The sequence below is a fragment of the Camellia sinensis genome, chromosome 1 (assembly GCF_055761805.1).
Source record: "Camellia sinensis isolate YWXY chromosome 1, ASM5576180v1, whole genome shotgun sequence".
Lineage (NCBI taxonomy): Eukaryota > Viridiplantae > Streptophyta > Magnoliopsida > Ericales > Theaceae > Camellia > Camellia sinensis.
Window position 1 is genome coordinate 180,337,207 of NC_138961.1, and position 12,733 is coordinate 180,349,939.

Below are 12,733 nucleotides of genomic sequence, written 5' to 3' on the forward strand. Positions count from 1 at the left end.
TAATTTAAAAATAAAATTACTTATTTTTTGTGGTAATATTACATATTTTGATAGCAATGTTACGCATTTTTATATTACCACAAAATGCATAGTTTCATTTTTAATGCAAAAAATATATAATATTTATCACAAAAATACATAATAAATATCAAAAAAAAAATACATAATAAACGTGCATATGGTATACACTCATGTTAAGATCTCAACATAATAAAACTTGAGAGGTCCATAGGGTCCGACAGAAGTCTCGTTTCGATGCAATGTATAATGTCTATAAAAAATTTAGAGTGATCCGATAACCGTAACATTTTCATTTTATCACATTTGTCTCTAAAAAAACGAACGGTCTATTTCAAATATGTATTTGTTGTTCATTTTTTTTGTAGACTAATGTGATAAAATAAAAAAGTAACAATTATCGGATCGCTCTACATTTTTTTCATGGATAATATATATTATGAATCTTACAAAATAAACGGTTTGAATTTGCAAAACGGGATCCGTGTTGAGCTTTATGGGTATTTTGAGTTCTATCATTTTTATTCACCCAAAAAAAAAAGTTCTGTCTTTTTAAAATCTAACATTAGTGAAGCTGAATTCCCATAACAATTCCCCTTTTGTGTATGCACTTTGGTTGTTGATACATGAACTGATGAACTTTTAATGCTTTTTGAGTATTGCTATGCTTTAAAAGCTGTCTTGGTAGTTGATGGATTCTTGACCAGACAATCTAAAGTTGAATAAAATCGTTATATAAATCTCCATCCATGTACATATTACTTGCATTGTTCTACTAAGACCTAGAACAAAAACCCAAATGGCCTCACTAGTCTACTATGAAGTCCTATTAGCACTTATATGCTTTCTCTTCCTTTTCTTCCTATCCATCACTGTTGATGATGTGCTTCCATGGAACTGGCCTCTTTTTGGGATGCTACCGACTCTTCTCTGCCATGTGCACCAGATCCACGACTGGGCCACCAGAGTTCTATACCAAGCTGGAGGTACTTTTCTATTCGCAGGCCCATTTTTTGCTAATATGATGTCATAATCCAAACCCGCCCCTATGGGTTTAGTATCGTAACCGGCCAGTAATCCTCGGATTACCAAAGGCCTCTTAACAGATTAACACATAATTAGGAGCTGCGGAAGCAAATATACAAAATATACATAGTCCATTGAGCGGTGAAGACATACATGAGACACATAATTTAAAACTTTTATAAACTTACAAGTGATGTCAAAAGATATAACATTTACATATCACTCCTAAAAGTGTAATATAAGGCATCTTGTCCAAAATTCAACAAAACAAAGAAAGTCTAATATGATTACAAAAACAGCCACAAACTTGACTTCATTCGGAACCTTCTCAGGAGGCACAAAGGTTGGCTGACAAAAACTGAAACATAGGCCGTCAACTCTGGGCCTGGTCACGTGTTTGTTCACCTACATACATAAATAATATAGTGATCTAAAGCCCAATGAATAATAACGGAGTAAAGATTTTAATGAATAATATCCATAACAAATTTCAAATCTCATAGCAAATCAGAGTCATATTTAGATAGTGAAAACAGAATCATAATCTTATCCATATTCAAATCATGTGTGGCACATCCATTAGCATAAACATGTCTCTTTAGTCAAGCATATCAAGTTCCATAAAGGAACCTCCGGTACCGGGTAACATATCTCATACATTGACCACGGTATTGTTTCCCCCGGGCGAGGGCCTGTGCCACGGTATTGTTTCTCCCGGGCAAGGGCCTAGGCCACGGTATTATCCCCCGGGCTAGGGCCTCATGACCATAAGCCACAGTATTATGTCCCCTGGGCGAGGGCCTCTGCTAAGGATACCACAATTACGTTTCAAAGAAAATTGGACAATCATTCATTCATACAAAACATAGCATTTCAGAAAACTGATCATTTCATATCATCAGAAAATAATTAAAGTTAAACATAACTTTACAGAGTTATTACTCACAGATAACCGGCAACTCCAAATAGACAAGCGGAGTAGGTAAATCACTTATCTTGAGGCACGTGACCTACGTAACATGATAGATACATACGTTGAATACACACGCTCGGATTGAACATAGCTTATTCTATTTGTCCTTAGAGTGTTTCTAGCCTTTAACCCCATTATGGTGTCCTAATCATAGCCTAAGAATGCCTAGGATAAAATAAGGTTGCAAAACTGCACTTGAAAATGTTTTTCAAAACTTGTTGAAAACAGGGGTCTCGCTCGAGCGTAGCTTTCTTCTCTTGAGTGAACATACCAAATGTGAATGGTCGCTTGAGCGCACACTTCTTCGCTCGAGCGGTCTGCAAAATGTGAAAATGTTCTGGTTGCATGCAATTTCCACTCGATAGTCACTCGACGCTCGCTCGAGCGTGAGACACAAGTCCACGCTCGCTTGAGCGTAAGACACAAGTCCTCGCTCGAGCGCAAGTTTTGTCGCTCGAGCGTGCTTCCAAACACGCAAATTTCTGAGAGCATGCAATTTACGCTTGAGCCAAACTTTTGTCGCTCGAGCGGAAGTGTAAAAATAAAGATGGTCGCTCGAGCGTGGAAGCAAAATTTTGAGTTTTCCAGATTTGCTCCCAAGGTTCAAAACATGAATTCAACACTCCAAAACTCATCCTCTTGGGCCAAAATTCTGGAAAACATTTAGAAACTCACAAAACATCATGATTTAAAGATTATTTCATGAAATCAAGGCCCAAAAGCATGCCAATTGTTCACAATTTCAACTTAAACTTTATGGATGTTCCAAAAACATGACATGCATGAAATGATTTGAGTTTCAAGTCTCCAAATCATGATCAAATGGAATGAGAGGATGTAAAACATGATGAATTCTCAAAACATAGGTGAGATGAACACATGCATGAAAGAATTCTTTGAAATCATGCCCAATTTGTGAAGAAAAGAACATGCATGCATGGTATGACTCAATTCTACTCCATTCTAGTGCAATTCCTTCATGAATTCATCTAATTCACTTGAAGTCTTGTAAAGTCTACTTCAATAACACAATTAAGAGTTTGATTCCTTACCTAGAGACTTGGATTCACAAAGGTTGAAGTTGAAACTTCCAAATTCCTTTCAATCTCACAATATTCCTAGCAAATCCTATGTTTGAGCTTAATTTCCTTCCCTCTCTCTCTCTCTCCCTCACGTTTTTGGGCATCAATTTGAGGTAATGAGATGAAACAAATAAACTAGTGAAGTCAAATGGGCCTTAGGTAGGCTTCATGGAATTGATTTAATTAGTTTTGGTTTAAGCCAAGCTAAGTAGTATTGATTATTCTAATTTAATCGTTCCAAATCAAATTTTAATTAAAATTACCATAAAATCCTATAAATCCTAATTAACATATAAATCAAGTCAATTTCTGAATCGGACGCCGATAAGGCCTTCAATTCGCAAATCGAAACCAAAACATGAACAGATCTTTCCACGTCAAATAGATATAAACAAAAAAAGATGCTATGCACATATAATTAACTCAAGATTTCTTCTTAATTACTTAATTGGCTTACTTAAACATGAATTAGCGCTAATCATGGGTCGGGGTTGTTACACATGAACATGTTGGTAACTGTTAATCCATCCAACGTACACTACATAATGAATTCCAACTTCTTGAATTTTCCAAAAGGTCCTCAGTTCTCAAGATTTTCGACGTTTTTGGAAACACGTTTATCAATTCTGATTCAAATATGTGGAGAAACCAAAGAAAACTTGCTTAATTACAACTCAGTCACCCCCGGTTCCACCGGCTTTTGGTCAAGACCACCCAATATAAGGTGGAGAAAGGACTCATCAAAGTTCTTGAACATGTCTCCAAACAAGACCTAGTGGTGGACTTGCAAGACTTGTTCCAAAGGCTAACATTTGACACCACTTGCATACTTGTCACTGGCTATGACCCCGGTTGCCTCTCCATCGACCTCCCTCATGTTCCCTTCACCAAAACCATGGATGATGTCACAGAAGCTATTTTTATTCGTCACGTAGTCCCTGAGAGCATTTGGAAGTTCCAGACGTGGGTAAGTATTGGACATGAGAATAAATTGAGAAACGCTCGCAAAACCCTAGATCATATCGTAGAGAAATATATTTCCATGAAGAGAGATGAACTTAGCAGAGTAGTCAAGTCGAATGACGAAGAAGAAGAAGGTAATGATCTGTTAACATTGTATTTAAATGAAGAAGAGATAAAAAATGACGATAAGTTCTTGAGAGACACCGTTTTAAATTTCATGATTGCGGGGAGAGACACGAGTAGCTTAGCTCTTACGTGGTTTCTTTGGCTCGTTTCAATCACTCGGACATAGAAGAAAAGATCAGAGAAGAACTCAAATCGAATATACCAACAAAAGAAGCTAACAAATGGAGATTATTCAGAATAGAAGAGGTAGGCAAACTAGTTTATCTACACAGTGCACTATGTAAAGCATTAAGGCTATATCCACCAATTCCATTCCAACACAAAAAGCCTTTAAAACCATACACACTTCCAAGTGGGCATTGTGTTGATCCAAAAATGAAAATATTATTCTCTCTATATGCAATGGGGAGGATGAAATTCATATGGGGAGAGGATTGCGTGGAGTTTAAGCCGGAGAGATGGTTATCTAAGCGTGGAACGATCAAACATGAGCCATCTTACAAGTTCTTGGCGTTCAATGCAGGACCGAGGACTTGTTTGGGGAAAGAAGTTGCATTCACTCAAATGAAGGCGGTTTTGGCTGCAATAATCCATAACTATAACATTAGAGTTGTTGAAAGATACCCTGTGGTTCCCAATGCTTCTATCATTCTCTATATGAAACATGGCTTGAAGGTTAAAGTTACCAAAAGATGGCCTAGAAATTAATTTTAGTAGTAGTTTGGGGCATTTAAAAAGTATAGTAAGTATGCAATGATTAGAATTTGAACACGTAAAAAGAATGCTTCAAAATAAATGTTGATTGTTGCTCTCTTTTAGCATCTTGCTTAATTGTCTAAAGTTATAATATCTTGTTCAATAAAAGATGACATTTGGGTTTATTCTTGTGTATGTGGAAAAAAAAAAAAAAAGTGAGAATGGTGATTATATGTGGTTGTGTTTTACTCACGTGCTTATATTTTGATTTCTTTGTATGTAGAGGGGTACTATACCTATTTTCTTAAGACCTCCACTAAATAAATTATTTTCCTCCCTCTTTTCTTTGGACCCAAACATAATATTTAAAATACTCCTTTGTTTGAACCTTGTCTTTACCACAACTTTTCCTTTAGCAAACCTCCTCTTCTACCACCCCTAACTCCAGCCACTTTTAGCACTGCCTCTAGCGACCCTTCGCAATCCTTGCCCTATACCCTAACACCCTTTCGCACCTCAATCGTTGCCTAGTAGTAGCCCTTCCTCACCCCAGCTTTTCCTCAACCATTTTTCTATTTTGTATTTGAATTTTTTTGGAATAAACAGGACCAAATGAACTTGATTTGTCTTGTCGTGTTCCATTGAACTTGTTTGACTAGAAATGATTGAACAAATCAAATTTGTTTTGTTCCAACCAATCAAACACTACAAAATTGATCAAGTTTGACTTTAGTAGTCTATGTTAGCTCCAGCCCACATGGAGGAGTTATTAAAGGGTGGCTTTCCAAGTCAAGAAGTAAGTGGGAAGATGGCAGGTGGCAGCCAACCCAATAACTCTTCTCTCTTGACTTGGTTTTCCCTCTCTTTTGTGTATAAATTGAGGTGAGGAGGAAGGGCTGAGATAACACATACAGAACAGAGAGTGTAATCTGTGAGTAAGAGAGATCTATAGGGAGTTGTGAGGTGTGAGTTCTGTAATCTCCCTTCGGGATAATTCTATAGTGGATATCTTTCTCTATGGACGTAGGCAATTCCCGAGCCACGTAAATCTCTTGTGTCTCTTTTTTCTGTGTGTGATTGATTTATGAGTATGCCTTGACCCTAACAGTTTGAACATCCTTAAAATGTTCAACAAGAAAAGACCGAACAATATTAATTTGTTCAGCAAATCAGAACCGAACAACTCAATTTTTGTCAAAATCATATAAAATTCATCAAAATGATAACCAACTACACTCAAACATTTGTTAAACACCAAAATCTTATTTCTTTATATACAATAATCATATATACGTCTGAACTATGATATTTATTTTTTATTTTTGTTTGTTATTATCTTTTTCATGTTCTATATGGAAATTAATTTTCGAGGAAGAGAGGGGCTGGAAAAGGGAGTCGTCGGTAAGAGAGAGGCTAGGCTTGCTGATGGAGTTAGAAGAGAGAGGAGGTAGCCGCAAGTAGTGATGGGTTGGTGGGATAGGGTTAAGGTTAGAATTTTGTCGATTAGGGAAGAGGATAAGGTTAGTATTTCATATTAGAGTGATTTTGTAATAAAAAAAATAAATAGAGAAAGTGAAAACCTAAGATAAAAAAATGGGAGCTATTAGCATCTCTCTTATATGAAGCATGGCTTGAGGGTGAAAATTTTGTTAAATGTGACCATTTCCTTGTGCTCTGTTTGGTTCATCGAAATAAGATGGAATGGAATAGAAATGTGATTTCTTAAGCCTTACTATGGTCAAAATGGTGAAAGATGATTATTTAATGATGAAAGATGATTCCTTTAATTTGATTTTTTTTTTTTTTAATCTAATGAGAGTGAATATATTTTTATTATGATCATTTCATTCTACTTCATTTCAGTCAATCAAACACAACCTAATAAAATTTTTCTATATTTCTATGATACACAATGTTACCTAATATATGTAGATTTTTAACTGGTACTAATTATGCAATATAGTTGTGGAACAATTTGATAGTGCAAAAAATGAAGAAAGAAAATATCCAAGTAATTGGTCATTTAAAAATTATCAAATTAAATTTTTATATTTTTAAATAAGGGTTTGAATTCTCTCAAATTGGCCATCCAACTTCTAATAAACGTTTGAGCTTGGTGGCTCCATTTTGGGACCGACCTCGATAATCTGAACCATTCATTTTTTAGGATTTGTTGGGTAAAATATTCATATAAAAACTTATGTTGAATAGACATTCATAGCTATATAATTTAATTAAATTTGTTTTAAAAAAAAAAGGAGATAAATATAATTTTTTGAATAACTATCTATTTTTTATAATATAACTGTGATTCAAACATATAGCTATCAATATTGGATCATCTTGATTTTTTTTTTTTTTTAATACTCTACTCAACGAATTTAAAAAGTGAATGGTTCAGAATCAGATCCCCAAGGTCGGCTCCAAAATAAGTATACCAAGCCGAAACACTCTCTCAAATTAAGATGACCAAATTGAGAGAATTAATCCATACCCTTAAATAAAAATTTAACATAAAAAAAAAATAAAACAAATACACAGATCGCTTAAAATAATTGAGATTCCAAATACATATTAATCTCTTAACTAATCATAAAATGTCACATTACTTAAATTGTAGGAACTTTAGCTTCTTACGTTGGTGGAAAATGTGAACAAGCAAGCATTGAAGAACTTCGATGTTGGAAGCATGCCTCTCAGACCCAACAAGATAGAGTATAAAATATTAACCAAAATCACATAGTAAAGTCATTACCAAAGAATAGCCATAATTTATGTTGGTCTATTCACCAGTAAACTTTCCCCTTTAATCTAGCTTAATGTTTGTTTGTGTTAAAAAAATAAAAAATAAATAAATAAATAATGAGGAAGAATGGTGTTGAGTTTATGCAATGGAATGAAGATTTCCATTTTAATGGGGGAAGATTGTTTCTCTCTTGATCTTATGCATATTATTATTATTATTATTATTATTATTATTATTATTATTTGGGTTAATTATCCATGGGTCTTGTTATAAGGACCTGTGCACCATTAAGTGTTTGTTTGGCATGTGCTAAAATAGCATATGCTATTTCAGTACATTATCTTATTTGAGTCAAATCATCTCTTTATCACATTATTTCAATCTCAACTCACATTTTACTTTTTTTTTTTTTTTTTGTAAAAAGTTAAAAAGTATACTATTCTAGCACTTCCCAAACAATCCCTAACTCTCACAAGTGTTTGTATAGATCAGAAGTCCCACAAGTGTTAGTGACATTTCTCTATAACATTTTTTCAACTGACGCTAAAAACTAACCATTAGTAACACTTTTTTTTTTTATAAAAATGCTGCTAAAATAATAAAAAAATAGAATTTTTGGTAACAATTAAAAGTAAATATGACTTTTTGATTCATAAAAAATTTAAGAAGATTTATTAATACACCCATCTTTCACTACAAGAAAAAGGGGCTATTGCAACTGTTCTTTTATAGCGTTTATGAAAATGCCATTATAAATGTGTGGGTGATTTTCCGACCACACTGCCCGCTTAGTAACCAGCTGGAGAGCACTGGCAGAATAGATGGCACCTGACTGACCTGCAACAGAAATACAAGAATCCCACGGTGGTTTCGACCACCCGGGGGCACTCCGACGATCAAGTCAGTATATCTCTCAAAGATAAATCAAGTACTAAACTCACAAGCTTGAGTATCAAAAGCATACCTTAGACCCATGAGGGTGCCTCTCTTTTATAGCCAATACAATCCTAGTCCCAATAGGAGCCTGGCCCTAATGGACTTAGGATTACTGCTAATCTGGAACTCCCAGTGGGATCAGGATAAACTCTCTAAGAGTTTTATCTTTACCCAAACTAAAGTCTTCTCTCAATCTAGGACTCTTGTCCATATCCAAGTTGAGTTCCCTCTTCATTCTAGGACTCTTGTCTCTTATCCGCTTATCTCGGATTCCGATATCTTCGGAGGCAACCTCGGCCTAGCCGAGATGACCTCGGCACAACGACCAAGACACGTGGCACCTCGGCTGACACGTCGGCGTCACCTTGCCACGTGTTGGTACTTAGAAAATATATCCCCACAACTGGCCCCTAGGTTCTATTACCTCGGCATTCTGAGGTGATGGAACCTACACTGTTCGTTCATCTGTGCCCCTCTGTCTGAGATCAAACTTGCCGACCTCAAAGTTTCCTGGACTTCGCTGTCCACTGGTGTCAAGAATCAAGTTTCATGTTTTCCAAACTGCTTGAAATCGTACCTCCTAGCCGAGGTTCTGGTTCCATTAATTCGTAAACTCCAAGAGCTTCGCAACTGTTCCACTCACACTCTCTGGTGAGTTCCCGATTTCCAGTCATCTATTTGACTCCAACAATTTTCATATCGGCGTTTATTTCACTTTGTAGGTTCATAAACTCTTTACTTACTATTAACCTCAATCTTTCATAACTCTTCTGATTTACTTTGAATCTGTTTATTTGCCCTCTGTTGTCTTCTATTTTTGTCTGTTTTCAAGTCTTGAATTGTTTGAATGCCTGGCACTGTTCTTGTCATATCCGCTTTCTGTTGCTAGCATCATGTCTGGTTCATTACTTTCTTGTTCTTCACATACTTACTTAGTGCCTGTGCACTTGGCTTTATTCTTGAACTTTGTCGTCTTCTTGACTATTTTTCTCTTTTTTTTCATTTAATCCTCTGGCTCTTTTTTTTTTTTTTTCCTTTCTAGCTCTTTTGCTTAAATCCGTCATTTGTTCCAAGCTTTCAAGCTTCTGCAACTATCTTCGTTTTTCTCCTCCGGTAAAGCTTTACGTTATTCTGTCATTGTCGTCAGACTTTGGCAATTCTCATTTCGACTTCCCTCTTTCTGGTAAGCCACTGTTCCTCCTGGTTTTATTTCTTGTTGCTTTCCAAGAAGCTCTGCTTCATTGTTAATCACCATTGCTTGTTTTACCCGTTATTTCCAAATCATCTTCTTGGCTACACACTGTTCACATATCTGTTGATTTCTGTCACTGTTCTTGGCTTGACATACCTGTGCAATCCTTTTGTCTTAATTTCCTGATAGCTTCATCACCATTTTTTATTTACGAATTACATTCTTGTTTCTGTTTTCTGTGTCTTTTCCCAGATTTTTTGCTTTCAATCCTTGCTTTCAAAACTTCGAGGTGCCAATCGCCAAGAAGAGCTTTGATCAAACTCTTCAGGAGGTTGATGCTGAGCTCGTGGCTGAGAAGGCTGCTGAGAAGTTCTTTCCAACTTTCTTCTGGGGGTGAGACATAACCTACCGCTGATGCCGAGTAGTTTGCTTCCTTCTTAAAATTGATGCCGAGGTAGCGGTAGAGAAGCTCCTCCAACTGACTGCCGAGGCTGAACCATTGTCGTCCGTCGAAGTAGATTAGTCCGACGTTCTTGCTTTCAGTCCCTAGTTTTTTAAGGTCTTCATTTTTGTACTTGCCAACTTTCTCAGCTCTTAACAAGCTAGTTGGTCATCTCGGTTGATCATATCTTGGAAACGTCTTTCAGTGTTATCTCGGCTATACCAAACTTGTAAATTGCTACAAATTTCAACAAGTGGTAGACTTCATAATCTTCGGTTAACTCATTTTGTAATTTGCTCAAAAATTTCAACAAGTGTTAACATTCCTTGCTCCTTAATTATCATTCCTTCCCCCTACACCTTCTCCCTGGCCCCTAATGTGAACACAAGTTGTACTTAGGATCACATTAGGGAAGTGGGCTTCATGCTGTAGTCACAGACCTGATGTGTTCTTCTTTCGCCGATGTACTAAAACTTCTGGTATTTAATTCACCCCCTTTAGACCCTCTTTCTCTTGGCCTTTGCAAACTATCATCGCTATTTCTTGAAGCATTTATTCCTTTTCACAATTCTGGTCACCTCTTCTGGTGTGTACTTAGTGGTTCTGTTCTAATCAAAACGACGTTTGACTCCGGCAAATCTTTTGTCGACATTTAACTTTGTGCACTCTCAGAATTTCATCATTTCGTTTTAACTTCGGTTTAAGCATTATCTCCGTTTAACTTCGGTTAAACATCATCTCGGCTTAACTTCGGTTAAGCATCACTTCAGTTTAACTTCGGTTAAACATCATTTGGGCTTAACTTCGGTTAAGCATCACCTTAGTTTTTGAAGTTTTTTCTTTTTTTGTCGCTTGTACTCCTGTACCTTTTTGTTCTTTAGATAGTGTAAGCTCTGCATATGGCCGATGTGCCTCCTTGTTCTTGAATGTCTAATTCAACTTTCCTTCTCTGAATGAAGCGCTCTTCGTCGCCCTCCTGGACGAGGATTTTCTTCAGTGTCTCTTCACTCTTTTTGGCTGGCTCCTTGCCGACATCATCTAGGACCTCCATGTCCTCGTCTTCAATCTCTGCCTTCCCTGGTTCCTGAATGTTTACAGGTAGTTTTCATTGCTGCCATGGAGCAATTCTTTGCATGCAATTGGTCTCTTCTGACTTCTTTAATCCCATGTTCTGTGGGGAATCGCAATAGTTGATGCAACGTTGAGGGAACTGCCCCCATTGTATGCAACCATGGCCTTCCCAAGATGATATTGCATGGCGAGCGCGTGTCAGTCACGATGAATTCTGTTTTCATTTTCTTCTAACTGTTCTTGCATGATTCTATACTTAGAATATTTTGTATGCCTTTCATACTTTGCCTCCTTTGTGCAATCTTCTCGGGGTTGCATACCTCAGGTATAATAGCTACAAAACTTTTACTTCAGCAAGATACTGACTTGCAAACTTTTCATAAATTCTAACAAGTGTGAAACATATACTACTCAATGTTAACTTTGCAAACTTTGTCTCAAGCTTCAATAAGTGTTTAAACGGTGATCTCGGTTTAGTCTACTTGTAAATTGCTACAAATTTCAACAAGGATTAACATATACTGTAACAGGGATCAACAAGGATTAACATAACAAGTGTTAAACAATAATCTATTTGTAAATTGCTACGAATTTCAACAAGTGTTTAAACAACATACTTAGCTTTTTACTCAACCTGTAAGTTGCTGCAAATTTCAGCAAATGATCACATGTCGGCTTAACATTATTTTGTAAATTGCTACAAATTTCAACAAGTGTTAAGCATCTTCTCTGGTTTAACCAACCTGTAGATTGCTACAAGTGTGCAGACTATAACCTCGGCTTCACTTCGACTTGTAAATTGCTACAAATTTCAACAAGTGAAGAGAAACAGTAATCTCGGCTTAACTCCAACTTGTAAATTGCTACAAATTTCAACAAGTGAAGATAAGGAATCAGCTTAACTCCAACTTGTAAATTGCTACAAATTTCAACAAGTGAAGATAAGGAATCAGCTTAATTCCAACTTGTAAATTGCTACAAATTTCAACAAGTGAATTAAGGAATCAGCTTGACTCCAACTTGTAAATTGCTACAAATTTCAACAAGTGAAGACAAGGAATCAGCTTGACTCCAACTTGTAAATTGCTACAAATTTCAACAAGTGGAGACAAGGAATCATCTCGGCTTAATTTCAATTAAGCATCATCTCGGCTTAACTTCGGTTAAGAATCGTCTCGGCTTAACATCGGTTAAGCATTATCTCGGTTTAACTTCGGTTAAACATCATCTTCGGCTTAACTTCGGTTAAGCATTATCTCGGCTTAACTTCGGTTAAGCATCGTCTCAGTTTAACTTCGGTAAAACATCATCTGGGCTTAACTTCGGTTAAGCATTATCTCGGCTTAACTTCAGTTAAGTATCATATCGGCTTAACTTCGGCTAAGCATCATATTGGTTTAACCAACTTGTAAATTGCTACAAATTTCAACAAGTGGTAACCACATTCTTCTTCTCTTTGCCC

At 36.3% G+C, this 12,733-nt stretch overlaps 1 pseudogene; it reads left to right on the plus strand.

Annotated features, from left to right (window-relative positions):
• Window positions 1-654: 654 nt before the first annotated feature.
• Window positions 655-7,418, plus strand: LOC145800050 (alkane hydroxylase MAH1-like; annotated as a pseudogene).
• Window positions 7,419-12,733: the final 5,315 nt, after the last annotated feature.